Genomic DNA, 9,858 nt, shown 5'->3' with positions numbered 1-9,858 from the left:
CTCTAAAATAGGTTTGCATCTCGAGAGATTTAATCTCCCTATAGGCTTAATATGGATCTAGGTGGGTTTAATTTCACCTTATAAACATGCTATATTCCACATAAATACCATGGGTGAATATTATGAAGTTATTTTTATTTTAAGGTTATTTTATTTGAGTTAAAATGTTTTCACTTAGGGTTATTTTTATTTTTAAAGTTAAACAAAAACTACATTACAACATCTCTACCATATTAAGCTAGAATCTCCTTAATTAATTTCATTTGATTTATATTTTATATAAAATGCAAATAACTATATACATTTTTATTTAAATAATAAATTAAAATAAAAAATAAAATAAAAAAATTGTTAATAAATTAAAATTTTTATTACACCTTTACTTAGTTTAATATTTTATTAATAAAAATCACGACATTTCACATTTTATTATCCATATACCAAAACCACAAGTTCATAATTGCTAAAGTTTCTAATCAAATCACCTTAACTAATTATGTCATTTGATTTACATGAAGCATGTTATGATTGTATAGTAGTTTTGAAGGCAAGGGCATGCCTTGAGTTTGAACTCCTTCCGATGCAAGGAAGCCTTACCAAGGAATGGATTTCCCGAGGGATTGAGAAGCAGAGAAGGGGATTCCTGAACTTGGAAGGTGAGTGACTGCATGAAGAGGCTGGTAATCGAATAGCTCGAGGGGTTGACAAGAAGAGAAGAGAAGACCGAAAAATGAATTGAGTTTCTTGGTCACGAGCATAACTAATTGGAATCAGAAGCACATTGGGGTTGTATCCGGAGGAAATGAGCCAGAAATTGTTCATTGATGGAACAAGAGTGAAAAGAAATATAGTGTTGGATATTGGAGGCATACTAGCCTCCAGAACAAAGGAAATAATCCAAGTCAAATTCAGTGTAGCAAAAGCACCAGGAAATTGCAAAGAGCCACAAAAGTGGTTGATCTAATTTAAATTTTCTTTTATAATTTCTTAGTTGTTGGGCACACAATTGTGAATGTGTGACATGTAAATAGTAAATTCGATAAAGAGCTATAAATATAAAGCTCCAAAGACAATACATTATTGTTTCTCTATTTAGTAGGTTTCCTCTGTGTATATGGACAGATCAATACCGATGACGGTGTTCCCTCAAGGGAGAGGGGACTATAAAAACCCCACCCATGGTCCTCTCATCAATTACATTGTAATTATTTTTACTAAAATGTGAAATCCAAAAGGGGACTGAGTCAGAGGGACACAAATTCCAGAGATGGGGAGGATGATTTTTTGCTTGGAATGTTGTGTTTTCTTGTGCAAAGAAAGAAACTTGAATTGCGGGACAACCATTAAAGGTTGGTCGGTGCATGAATTCAAGGGACTGGTTTTGTAATTAAATGGGATGCAAGAGAAATTACTCAGGCTAATGTTGCTTGAAAAAAAAACAAGAAAAGAGGACAAATATTTATGAAGGGGACTAAGAATTCCAAGGAAGCAAGGACGTAAGAATAAATGTTGGCTGAGAAACAAGCCAAGGAAGTAAGCATGAGAGGGAGAATCCATGTAAAATAAAGGTAAGACAACAATAGACACATTCATTGATACATTCATTCATTCGAAGCTGGAGGCCAATGGGGGAAGACACCCATTCGAACTTAGGTATGGATGAGGCAGACAAAGAAGGAAAGGGAATCAAACATCTAGTGAGAGTAATCAATAGGCAATGCTGAAGAGAAGGGAAGAGAAGATAAAAGAAGGGGATTGGTTCTCTAGTTCTTTGGAGGTTGTGGGTTGAGCTGCTAGTCTCTGGAGCCTTGTAACAACTTTGGGCCCCTGGAGAGCCTGGGTTGAGATAGGATCTCTGGAGCCTTGTAATAACTTGGGTCCTTGGCGGTTGTGGGTTGAGATGGAATATTCGAAGCTCTGTAATAGCTTGGGTCCCCTGGAGGTTGATATAGAAGACTATAGAGTCTTGTAACAACTTGAGAAGAGGCCATCCTGAAGCAACATCAAAGGAAGACCTGATTGAAGACTTGTGGTTATTGCATAAGTGTTACAATGGATTCTAGACTCCCTAGGAAGGGATGAATCACTGTGTGTGCACTTGGGGTGAGGTAGAGTACCTATGGATCCCCTGTGTTGAGAGAGAGGTAGAAGTCAGCTGGTGGGATTGAGGAAGGAGGTCCTATGGAGTCCCTATTTCAGTTGGAAATTGGTATGTTAATCCTTTAAGCAAGCATCCCCCTCAGACTCTGGAATATGGCTTGGGGGTGATAGCTACAAGTAAGTGTGGATGTAATCATCTATGGTTGGGTGGAGAGTCCTTGTCCTAGACTTAGTTTCCATGCAAATTCAAATATAAGTATATTATTATGCTTGTCTATTTGTTGATGAATCATGATGCTTTTCTGATTGTAATAGTTCTAGATTTTGGGACTATATTTGTGTTGTTAATTCTTGAACATGTGGTTATACCTCAGTGGGGATATGGAAATTATGTCTATGCTAAATATATCTGTGTGTGTGTGGTTACTCTGAAACAAATGAAATTGGTAAATAAAATAAGTAAGCATGAGCTTTTTAATTGGAAATAAAATTCTATGTCAATAACTTGTTGGTGTTGATCACAAAATTTTTGATGCATAACTACGTAATAAACCACATGATAATAAGGGCTAAGCTATAACATTGAGCCGAATTTTGTGCTACATGAAGTGTTAAAATGTGTGGGAAAAAACAAAAATAAATAATATATAGGAATTAGGCCATGTTACAGGCCGTACAAGAATCCATCAGAACTTGAAATGAAGCTTGGGAACCATAGACTTAGAGGCCCTTTTTATTAATATGAAACTGTTACATGGAGTACCATCTTCTTAGCAGGGTCTGCATCCACTTACAATAACTTATTTGCTTGAGTTACAAGTTGATGTGTAGCATGACAAGCGTTGCAGTAGCGTTGAAGGGTTTGTTTCCCTTGGGGTTGTTCGAACCCCATACTCTTTACCCAAATGGCCTCTCAACCATGTATCAATAATGCCTAGATATCTTTCTTTAGCAACCTAGTGTTGTTTGTTAGGCACCTGAAGGCTTTGTGTAGTTCCATAGAGCCACTTACATGCTTGACATGGATTCTGGCACAATCGATGTGTGATAGGTGAGGTGGGAACCTTTCAGGAGTTCATGCCAAACCCCTAGTAGGTAAGGGCTGCATGGGCATCTATTCCTCCATGTCTGTAATTCCTTGTCCGAGCACAAGGAACGCAAGTAGGCCAAGAACCCATTAGAAAATTTATTGCCCGAGCTTAGGAGGGGTAGCACTAAGGAAACCTTAAAAACCATTGATGTTGGCACGAAGCCATGAAATTGATATGGAGGTTTTCCACACCTCTGAGATAGAACTATGGACGAAAATAATAGCTCAAGAAAGTTTGCACAACAATAGAGCTTGTATTTGGGGCAATCACGGAGATTCCCATTTGCTTCATCGCATAAGGTAGGGTCAAAAATACCTTAGTCAAGCCAAGGTGGAGAACGAGAGGAAAACTTGTCATGTTGCAGAGGGATTGAGCCTTGAACTTATAAGAAAGGATTGGTCAACCCTATCCTTTCGTCGTTCAAACCCTAGCCAGGGAGGCCTTCCATTGGCGCGACCAGACTTTCCGCTAATGTGATTGGACGAGGAAGGTTGATGTGGCTCAGAAGGTTCATCTTAGAGCATTACGAGTGTGTAGGATAAAGAGGGATCCAGGTTGGAGCACTGAGATGACATGGTAGGTTGACATGAGCCAGACATTAACACCGTTGGCGAGAAGGGTATTCCACTGGCCAGGTGGCCCAGAAGTCTAGCCCTTAAGAACGAAAGGGAGGCACTTAAGGAAGCACTGGGAGCACAAGGCAAGATGACGTAAGGAGGGTACGTGGCCGATCCTACACCATTGTCATGATGCTTTTGGTGGGGGATTGGCCCATCTCCTGGGTCATCTCAATGAGTTCACTTCGATAGGTTAAAGCGAGGAGATGATCACAAGCGATGGGAGGAATCTTGGCGGGATGCCGTAAGTCATACCACTCATGCAGTACATTCATACCTGGTTAGCGGAGCAGGGGTCCTGCCAGCAAGGTTATCCCGACGACATGACCCTGGAAAAATCAAGAGGAGATGCAAAGGAGGATCTAGGGTAAAGGAACCGATATGAAGTGGCATAAGTTGTAGTGGAACCCGAGAGTTGTTGCAAAAGACCAATGGGAGAAGGGACCACACGGTACCACCATCGACATAAGCCCAGTAAGAGAGCCCCAATGGTTGGTAAAGAGAATTCTTCAGAATGCACTGGGAAGGACCCGACAGAATGAAATTGGTTGGTTGAGTTGGCGATACACGCAAGCCCGATGGTGTTCTGACTGGTGGGAGGTGGGACCACAACTAGGTCAACCCGACGCTGTGATCTTGGGAAGATAAAGCGATGCTATTAGAGAAGGCTTCGAGTTACTATTACTAAGATGACGTGGGTCGGTAGTGATAGTAATTGGCAGTTAGACTATGGGCCAATGAGGAGACGACAAGGAGAGGCCCACTCTTCATGTAAGCCTAGTACAGGGAACCCGACAGGAACCAAACACACAGTTTGGGAAATGCTGGGAGATGGTAAGCAAGGTGATGTGTCTAGTGGGACCCACCCATAAGGCATTTGGCTAATTCGGGGAGCAAAGGTTCATTAGGTATTCAAAGTTACTAAGATGACGTGGGTCGGTAATGAAGGTAATTGGCAGTTAGACTATGGGCCAATGAGGAGATGACAAGGAGAGGCCCACTCTTCATGTAAGTCTAGTACAAGGAACCCGGCAGGAACCAAACACGCAGTTTGGGAAACGCTGGGAGATGGTAAGCAGGGTGATGTGTCTAGTGGGACCCACCCATAAGGCATTTGGCTAATGCGGGGAGCAGAGGCTCATTAGGTTTTATATATATATATATATATATATATATATATATATATATATATATATATATATAGTTATTAACGTGAAAATTAAACAAAAAAATAGATATAATCACCCCATTCCTCTAATGGTAACCTGAGGGGTCAGGTATGTTACAACTAACTTCTTCTAAAGGTTCATGTTGAGGTTCTCTCATATTGCTTGGTCATTAAGTCAAGTGACCAAAGGTGGAGATAAATAAAATTTTTCTTGTTCTAAGTCACAATAGAAAGCATTTGAGGATCTGAAACACCACCTTTGCTCCACACTAGTCCTCACCTTGACATACCCTCCGAATAGGCATAATAACAATTGTGTGTTTGTGGTTGTTTGATTTGTTCTTTAAGATGGACAATTTGGCACCATTCAAGAAGAGTATCATAACCAAATCCACTGCTAAAATCTTCATTGAACATGTTTGGGTTCATTTTGGGAAACCTAGGACCATTATTTCAGATAGGGACAAAAAATTCCTTATTACCTTTTAGTACAATCAATGGTCTTTGATGGATACCAAGTTGATCAAATTAGTCGTCTTTCATCCCTAAATAGATAGACAAACATTAGTGACATTAGGGGAATTTCGAGGTCAAAAATGGGTCTAAAAACAAAAATGTACTAACAAGATCAAATTTAAAAGAAAAAATAAGTTTCAAAATGATGAAGTCATCCCCAAGGGTAAATATTTTTGGAGGGAAAAGAAAAAAACAAAATTTTTAATTGTATTTTTGGTTTCTCTCCTTATAGGTTTACTCAATGTCAAGTGTAAGCACCCATTGGATGCATAATCAAATGGTACATCCAATGAGTACCCTGTTTGCATATTTTTGAGAAGACCCACACTAAAAAAAATTGAAAATCCATGAAAATAATGTGTTTCTTGAGTAGGACCCACACCGGGAAAGAACTAAAAATACATTAAAAGAACGTGTTTCTTGAAAGAAACATATTATTTTAATGATTTTTTTTTACAGAGTGTTAATTCATTGGATGAGTAATTTAAATCCACATCCAATGGGCGCCTACACTTTACATTGAGTAAAATTCTAAGGAGATAAGTTGAAAATACAATTAAAAAATAGTTTCTTTTCCTTAAAAAATTCTAATCTTGTTTTATTATTTCAACTATTATTTTATTTAGTTTCCTTACAAGGTGTTGATGGTGCTGGAAGCTGCCAATAGGTGTAGGGTGTCTCCCCTATGTGAATTCCCAATTAGAACCAACACTACTTGGAGTAGGAGCCCCAATCAAAATATGACCGATTGCTGAAGTAGTGGGTTTTAAGAGTGTGCCTTGGTTGCAATAACCGCATAGAATGATGTATGCGTAACTTTGGCAAAAACAAGTGTATGGTCTTTGTGAAGTATCAAGTGCAATGCATGAGAAGTTCCATCACATCAAAGGGAAAGAGAGTGGGCCGCTTAGCATTTAATGGCACTTAGCTTAAAAGGGACACACATGCAACAAAATAAGTATAAGTTAACTTGCAAAATAGTTCACAATATAACCATGATCAAAATAACATAACATCACACATTCAACAATATTCATACTAAGGCAACTGAAATATTTTGTAAGCGTTAATGTAAATGAAATAACACATATCACAGACATAACAAGAATAGTCTTACTACATCCACGACATATGCATGAAGATGTGCCGGTTCCGAGCTTTTATTAAAACTGAAAGTTCCAAACATACATGTTTAATTCGCAAACCACTAGCCCCAATGGTGGAACATGAAGCCAACACTCGTTTCTCCAAAGAAAGATAATCCTTCTATGCTAAAGGAGAAGTCAACGCTCTCAGCTATACTCCCAAGATTTCGATACTAAGCCAAAAGATCCTTACAAGAGTTATGAGGGTATATTTATAACATATGAGGTGACTATCCATCTTCCTTTGTGACTCTTTGACTTCTTTTACATAATGACCTTTCATGTTCCAAAATTGACACTGAGACTTCCACTTACAAAAATATTTTAAATACAATATTACAAATACCCATATAGGACAAAATTGGGTAGAGTCAACTAAACAAGCCTAATAAGACAAACAACATGTCAAGCTTGAGTTTGGGAAAACTTTAGCTCAACTTCTTCCACTTGTAGCTCTTCGGTCGCATAGCGATGCCAAGTTTTATACTGTGAAATAGGGAAAATTTTAAGGATGGAAATTTATCTTAAAGTTTAGAAACATTGGTGAATCCCACTAGTCCATAATATGAAATCTATAAAAGGTTTGGAGATATTATTGTAAAACTATTCAAATTTATAATATTTTTATATAGTATATATATAATTTTTTGGCGATTTTTATGGTAAAATCATTTCATTCTATAATATTTGGGCGAATCACTTTTGGAAAAAAAATGGAAATTAGGGAATCCTTTTTTGGAAAAAGTATAGAAAATTAGCCCATGGGCAAATATTAGCCCCTAAAATTTTCCTTGCTGTGAAATGATTTCCTCAAACTTTGTGATAAGATCAAACTTAAAGTAGACTCTAGCCTCCATTGCATCTGGGTACACAGTCTTGGATCCAGTTTGGGTTTTCTTCTTCAACAGGAACAACATCGTGTTGATCTTGTTAGGGCCACTCATATTTTTGTATATCATGTTTGTTGACCTCTAAGTCCCCTTTAGTAGCAATTTCCATGAACTGGTCCAAATATTATTCAACTTCTTGTCTGATCTTATTTCTACCTTTAGCTTCTGTGGGTGTGCTGTTATGAAACCAGCTCAAGAAAAGATAGAAAAGAGAGATCAACGCCTTAGAATTCAGCCTCTTCGAGGGGGCAACCTGCTTTACATTACATAAATGAACAATTCTTCGATGATTCAAATGACAAAACCTCCTTTCTATATATAGGAGTCTAAGGAGTTACAATATAATCCAGCCGACCTAACAATAATAATATAAAGCCACAAAAATAACAATAGAGGGATTCTATGGGCACATTAATAACAATATGGGGGCAATAGGGGCACAACAATATAAATAAGGGGTATAACTACAATAATGGGGTAATCACTAGTATTATAGGGACCCAACATGCCCCTCTCCTTCAAAAAAGTGTTGTCCTCAACGCTTGAGTAGTTCTGGATACTTCTGCATAAAATTCTCATCCTCCCATGTGGAATCTTCAGCGGATAAGTTCTTCCACTTGATAAGATACTCTGAAATTGATCGATTTCGTAGCTGTCGAGTTCTTGTTTCTGTGACTGCTTCCGGTTCCAATATAATTTTTCCTTCCTCGTCAAGTTCTGGCAATATTGTTTGAACTGGGAGCTTGTCGCCTATAACCTTCTTTAAACATGAAACATGGAAAACTGGGTGCAATCGAGAAGCTGCAGGAAGCTCCAATTTGTATGCCATAGTACCAATCTTTTGCAACACCTTGTACGGACCATAATACTTTGGTGATAATTTATTATCCTTCTTAGCTTGCTTGAGGGACATTTGCTTATATGGTTGTAGCCGTAGGAATACCCAATCACCTACATCAAAACTTCTTTCACTGCGATGTTGATCTGCCTGTTGTTTCATTCTATTTTGTGCCAACACGAGGTTATCCTTTAAGAGTTGGAGGACTTGTTGTTGATGTTCGATGTGATGTTCCACTGCCTGAACCTTAGAATTTTCTCTTAAATATGATGTGATGGATGGTGGTTGATACCCATAAAGTGCCATAAATGGGGTCATTTTTGTTGCTGTATGGAAGGAAGTGTTATACCACCATTCAGCCAGAGGCAACCATTTGACCCATTGTGTCTGTTTATCAGATACAAAGCAACGAAGATATCCTTCCAAACATTTGTTTACTATCTCAGTTTGCCCATCAGATTGAGGATGATAAGATGAGCTATGAGCTAACTGAGTACCAAGACAAGAAAATAATTCTGTCCAAAAATTTCCAGTGAAAATGGGATCTCTGTCACTTACAATAATCTTTGGGTTTCCATGTAGCTTTTGAATTGTTTCCATAAATGCAGTAGAAACTGTACTGGCTTTAAATGGATGTGATAATGCACAAAAGTGTGCATACTTGGTAAGTCTGTCAACTACCACCATGATGACACTCTTTCCCTCAGACTTGGGTAAACCTGTGATAAAATCCATTGAAACCTCCTCCCAACGTTGGCTTGGAATGGATAAAGGTTGTAATAGACCCGGTGTCTTAATTGTTTCAACTTTATTTTGTTGGCAAACCAAACATTCTGCCACAAACTTTTGAATATCTGATTTAAGGCCATCCCAAAAAAATTCCTTCTTAACCCTGTGGTAAGTTTTTAAAAATCCTGAGTGCCCTCCTAAGGGAGAAGTGTGCAATTCCATAAGAATCTTTTGTTTTAGCTGGGAATTCTTACAGAGGTATAAGCGATCTTTGTACCATAACGAATCATTTTTCCAGCTAAATGTATCAGACGTACTGGAATCTTGTTGTAGCTTTCGAATAAGTGCCCACACTTCTTCGTCATTCTTCCATTCCTCCCTTGCTTCGTTTATCCAATCTGGTTGGATAATAGAAATGGCGCACAACAATGCTTCCACATCCTCATCCTTTCTTGAGAGTGCATCTGCCACCACATTTTGCTTCCCTTTTTTGTAGATGATTTCAAAGTCATAACCCAACATCTTTGTGACCCACTTTTGTTGCTCTTCAGAGGATAATCTTTGTTCTAAAAAGTATTTAAGGCTATCATGATCCGTTTTTACCTTGAAGTGTCTTCCCATTAGGTAGGGTCGCCATTTCTTAAGTGCATGGAGTATTGCCAACATTTCCTTCTCATAAATAGCTTTGCTTAAAAACTTTCCCTTGATTGGACGACTTTCAAAAGCAATGGGTCTTTCATCTTGCATTAGAACAGCACCAATTC

The sequence above is a fragment of the Pinus tabuliformis genome, chromosome 1_1, assembly GCF_031772625.1.
Source record: "Pinus tabuliformis cultivar Carrire ecotype Pingquan chromosome 1_1, CPIR1, whole genome shotgun sequence".
Lineage (NCBI taxonomy): Eukaryota > Viridiplantae > Streptophyta > Pinopsida > Pinales > Pinaceae > Pinus > Pinus tabuliformis.
Note: the sequence above shows the minus strand (reverse complement) of the source record.